Genomic DNA, 6268 nt, shown 5'->3' with positions numbered 1-6268 from the left:
TCTCACTAAGTCAAAAAGGAAAAAAGTTCATGTTTCCAACAAAGATCTCCTCTTACTGTGTTTCCCAAATGAACTGTAAAAAAAGAAAAGTTGAAAGTTTATATTAAGATGTTAATTCCTTTTGAGAAAAATGGGCTTTCTCAAAGGCAATTTAAGAATTTACTTTAATAAGTATGTTTCATTTTCCTTCATAGCTCAGTCTTTTACTTTTTTCAGAACATTCAAACTTGTATGACTGAGCCTTCACTGAAGTGTTGAGGAAAAAAAGAAAAACGAAAACTAAAGGGACTGACTATGTGTGAGAGAAAGGACTTGCAACAATTCCTCAGAAATGACTTATTTAAAGGCCAGATACAGTACCTCAACATTCAACTCTCCCTGGAGGTCACTTCATTAGAAATTTCCAACTTCCAACTTTGATCTCCCATCCTCAGGCCCACATTCCTCTCTTGCTTCAAATCTCCATCACTAGGATGTCCACCCTGCTACTTCAGAATCTGACCTCTTCCTCCCAGGGGGGTTGGTTTTTCCTCAGACTCCATTCCTTTCTCCCAAATCATAAATACTCAAACTAAATGATTTTTCAAGAATTCCAGAAGAATGGTTCTATCTGGCTTTTGTCCTTGAAATCCAGCCATCTTCAAAGTCTCCCCACTACGAGGGCTGAAGATAGCTATTTTCTTCTGAATGCCCATGAGGTAACTTTTACATTAGCCATGTGCAGGCTGCAAGTACAAATCCAAATATATACTAAGATAAATGTTAATTCTTAAATACAATTTCAAATCCATAAGGAAGAAGAGTAAGGTTTCCCTAACTGCCTCCTAATTTTTCAAGGCTATAGTACTAATACATATGATGATGATAATGATTTACTCGACCCCACACAGCCCCCGCAGACAGAGTGTAGTTTCCTGGGCCATCTAGGTTGAGCTTGACCCTGTGATTTGTTTTGGCCGGCCAATGGACGTGATGCAAGCAAAGACCTTCGATGTGCTTGCACAGTTTGGCTTGGCTGTTGCTTTCCAGTGTTCTAGTGCTATGAGAGGAGTATATGCCCCAGGGAATTACTGCCCCAACAGCCTGTTTCCAGAACAAAAGTATATGGAGCAGACCCACATTATCAACCAAATCCAGCCAATTCACCGCACGCAACAGAGCGGTCCAGATGAGGGCTGCCTAAATAAGTTGAACTTGTCACTATGGCAACTTAGGAGAATGAAAATAAATACTTGAGTCTTGAGGTAGTTTGTCATGCAGCCTTACTGAGCCAACAAAACGGACTAATACAATAAAACTTCCATTTGTTCATTCTATTACCAATACCATCCCTCTCTTTCAAATTGTGCCTTCCTGAGTCTAGAGCACACACACAAAAAAGAGCTAACATTAAATCATACACCTCTGAATGCTGATCCCATAACTAAAGAAAGACCTTGCCCAAACTTTGAAATTTTCATTTTTAAAAGGTATGCCTTAGCTTAGTTCATCCTGAAATCAGAGCTAAGATAATGAATGACTTTTGTACGGGTAATTTATTTGGGAGATAATAGTAGAGAGAAGTGACTCACACATACCTGAGACTTGCATGAAGTGACACTTATCAGCCCAGGACCTCCCAAAGACTAGAACTGATGTTTCAACTGATAATGGCATTGGTAGAAGGTAATTCAGAACCAACACCTGTGCTCTCCTTACTCCCCCATTCCTACACCATCCAATGTCTTGATGCTTCCATTATTCTCTCTCAGAATTTAGATGCAACCTTAGGGCAAGGAAAAAAAACTTGATTGGCTCAGATCAAGTTTACACTACTTATTAGAAAGGTAATACTTAATAGAAACAAAGATCTCTTATAAAAAAATGAAGTTATTTTTCCTCACCTGGGTTTTGGCTTGCAGTCTGTGTATTTGTATAGTCTGCATTACCTGAATATTACTATATATAGATATTATGAAAGCGTTACTCTATCATCAATGTATGACAAGGAATTGACTATAGTTATTACTCATGGCATGTCTGAGGGAAGCAGAAATCACTTCCCTGTTTTCTTTTTTTAAAAAGATTTTATTTATCTATGAGACAGAGAGAGCACGAGCCAGGGGACAGAGGGAGAGGGAGAAGCAGACTCCACCCTGAGCTGGGAGCCCAACGTAGGGCTCAATCCCGGGATGCTGGGATCATGACCTGAGCTGAAGGCAGACATTTAAGCAACTGAGCCACCCAGATGCCCCACATCATCACTTCTTTTCCAGACACCACCAGGGCCCAGCCCAAAACTCATTCTTGGAGAGGGTCTAGCACTCTCCCTACTTCATGCACAATTTTCAGTTTATAGCAGGTGTCACTTGGGTGTTCCACAGTAGTGTGCCAGTTTGTTTTGGAAGATGTAGCACTTTTTGGATAGTACAAATTTTGAACCAAAATTTTTAAGGGACTTGAAGTGAAAGAGAAATGTTGGACTATTTCAAGTTATCTTACCAGAGAGAACCAGAATGAAGAAAACCCACTGGTGAGATCTTATCTTTTCCAACAGAGTTCTAACAGGTAGATCAAGCCCACCTTGTTTATCTGAACATTCACTCTGTGGCTCTGATCATTCCTCACTAGCATCTACTAAACATGAATGAATGGTCCTGAATCTGCTGCCACTTGGCTAATGATGTTCTATTTACTTACAGAAACCAAAAGGCCATCAGCCTTAAGCTTATCAATTGATTGATGTAAATGATATTGTTCTAATCATTAAAGGCCCCCCCAAAAGTCTGAAAATGTAACACCAACACAAAGTGGCTAGAGGTGTGGGCTCTAGAGCCAGCCACAAGTGAATCTGAATCCTGGCTCTCTCATCTCCCAGTTGTGTGCCCTTGAACAGGTTACTTCATCTCACTGGGCCTTATTTCCTCATCTATAACAAAGAAGTCTACCACTTAGAGGTTTGCTATTAGGATTGAATAAGACAGTGCAGATAAATAATTTAGTGCAGCTCCTGGACCTAGTAAAAGTTCAATAAATGTTAGTTTTTATTATTAGTGAGACTGCTGCTCTTATTATCGTAGTGTCATGAAAAGAAAATGGACTTTGAGCCAAACAGATTCGAATTTGTAGCTCTTATCTACAAATTCAATACAAAAGAAAATATTGGCATCAGTGAAAAAGGCAGGAATACCATCACTGGTCAAGATGGTGTTGCTTGGGCAACTGTCATTCCAATGCGAAACTTCTCCTAAGGTCACACTGGAATCCATTTAATAGTAGCAATGTAGAGTGACTGCAATGACAAGAGAGTGCTCAGAGTGACAGTTGGCACTAAAAGAGCAGTTACCCTAGGCCAGGAAAAGCCAGAGCTGAAAAGTAAAGAACAAGGAGGTATCAAGAAAAGGAAGTCATTTGTTTAATTTTGTCTTATTTTCAATCTTTTTCTTGTGTAATGAGTTGGAGTATCAGTTTTCAAATATAAACATTTTATCCAGCATTGAGAAGTATTGATATTAAAAACAATGAAAAGTAATGAATTCTTAACTATATTCACAGCACAGTACCTTTTCTAACCGAATTCTCTTAAAGATTATAAAACAAATAGGAGATAAATAATGTTATTGTCCCTGAATTGTATAAAAGAAAGTTGAGGCAATGAGAGGTAATGTGGTTTGTTCAAGGTCACACAGATACTCAGTGGTAGAGACAAGATTTTAACTGGGCAGTTATTCCAGAATCCAGGTTGTATACCTTATGTTAGCAAGACAAAGGTGACGTAACATTTTAAAAGATATTTATATTATGATAAATCAAATGAGCACTGTACATCTTACACTATCAACTCTTTTCTATTTGAAATAATAGAAATAACTTTTATTACATCATTACTACAATATATTAAACATATATATTGTATATTTTCACAAGGATGAGTTAATTCATGAGAATAAGATCTACTATTTTTCCACAAACAATGAATCATGGAACACTATATCAAAAACTAATGATGTAATGTATGGTGATTAACATAACAATAAAAATTTTAAAAAAGACCTACTATTTCTAACGTTTGCATTATTCTGCAAGTGAAGTGCTCTTACAGATATAGAAACTGAGATTGAGAGGTTAAGTCACCTGCCCAAAGTCACATGGATAAGCCAAGATTTTCAAACTAGTCTCTCTGACCCCATCTTTTCACTATGTTAATCTGTTTTTAACTTTATATCTAAATTGTTTGAACTGATGCCTTAATAGGCAATCTCATGCTTCTAGAAACAACTAGATTTTATATTGCTTCTTTACTTCCAATTTTAGAAACCCCAATAAATTTAAAAGTGATACAGGAGTTGTCCTTGTCAGTCATCACTCCTTGACCTATCTTGAAATAAACCAAAGTTCTTCTCTTAGGGGAGCAGCAGGTCAGCCCAACAGCTCAGGCATCGTTTGCATCAAAAATCAACCTCATATGAATTTATGTGTAGTGCAGACCCAGAGCTGCCAAACCATATTGAGAATTAGGATATTACAGTCTAGGCACAAACTCCCAGAGTTTTCTACTATGTTAGGGCCTTTTATTTCCCTTCCCATTCCTTGGCCTTCCTACGTTGATGCTAATTTGCCCTTTGTTTCCCCAAACTGTGTTCTGTAGCATATTGATCAGTGGGGTCTGTGTGCATGTATGTGTGAGTGTGTGTGTGTGTAGAAAAAGGATTTCCTGGTCATGTACATTTGTAAAGTCCTGAATTAAAAACGAAGATTTTCATATTTCTTCACTATTTTTCAGAAATCCTTTTAATATACTAGAGTCCATTGTAACTCTCCAAGATGGGGATGCATTTCTCCAGACAGAATCACTTTTTCCTGGATCTTCTTCCAGGACCACTGTTAGCTCACTTGGGTAGACATGATCTTCCGGCTTTCTCCAGTTAATAATTTCCCAGTTGGATTCTGGGTTCTATCAGAAGTAAGGCTTATGATCCCCACATGCCTAATCATTTCTGAGAGCTCACAGCTCATGCCTTCTCTTCCCCTCAGTGCAAAATGTTGCAGTGCCAGTCAGCTGACAGAAAACAGGTGCCAACTGTTGGCAAGAAATGAGTCAGAGCCCATCAACTGGTAACTGAGGGACAGCTGGAACTCATCTTCTTGAAGGAAGACTGTTGAAATGTGGGCAGAGAGAAGGGGGAAACTACCAGTCACTTGTGTCCATAATATATAGAGGGTACCTGTCCCAATTTTGTTGAGGACAACTTAGTTTATCTCTGTGTCTGAGCATAAATTAGTATTTCAAAAGTATCTTGTTGGACAATAATTATATCCTGTTAGCAGTGCATAGGTATGGATGGCCTTCTTGACTTGCAGATAATGAACTTACCTAAATTGTTTTCTCCCCCCTTAATCAGAGAGTCTCCAAATTAGAAAGCAGTTATCTATTTTTCTACTTGATCTCCTACACTTGGAGAGTGAATGCTGGGAAGGATTCTGGACAAAGTATTGCCCATTTGTAAAAAGGAATGTGGATGAGGAAGCCTCTCCTTCTTCATCTAGACCTCAGTGCATCTGCATATATTGTCCTGGATCTTGCCAGCTATCTAGAAACCTCCCCTTATATAGTAAATCTATTTCTAGAGGAGCTCCCTAATTCCACAAGCTTCGGGTCTCATAAACCTGGATCTGTCTCCTGCTCATCTTTCAGATCTAAGTCACCAAGTTCATAGACTCTATCTTTACCCACTTGTCTCCATCTCTAAAGCCACTATCCTGGTCCACACTACCATCTTCTTTCAACAAAGTTCTCACTGGTCTCCTTTCATATTGTGATGTTTCTAAATTGTGTATCTTATCACATCATTCATCTCTAAAACCCACTGCACTTAGGAAAAGACCAACATTGACCTGGTTTGGAAGTCCTGGAAGTTGTAGCTGTAACCTCTCTCTATAGCTTCATGTCATCTTACTGTCTAACACACTCCTTGGGTATAGCACACTGGCCTTTTTTCTTTTATTGCAATGCCCCAAAGGAATCTTGGAGACATGTTACTCTGCAAGAAATGCTCTTTCTCCACTTCCTTTCTAGTTAATTTTTTTTCTACTTGCCCTTCGGAGCTCAATTTAAAAATCCCTTCATTGGGGAAGCCTTCCTGCCCAATGTGCCAGATTAAGTCAGAACCTCTGACATATGCTTCTATAGAGGATTCATCACAAGGGTGATCGCATATCTCATTGTTCAGCATCTGTCCCTTTGGTTGGAATGTAAATTCCACTAACATCTCTCATGTTAACTTCTCTA

This window comes from Zalophus californianus, chromosome 5 (assembly GCF_009762305.2).
Source record: "Zalophus californianus isolate mZalCal1 chromosome 5, mZalCal1.pri.v2, whole genome shotgun sequence".
NCBI classification, from domain to species: domain Eukaryota; kingdom Metazoa; phylum Chordata; class Mammalia; order Carnivora; family Otariidae; genus Zalophus; species Zalophus californianus.
This window is presented reverse-complemented; position numbering follows the sequence as displayed.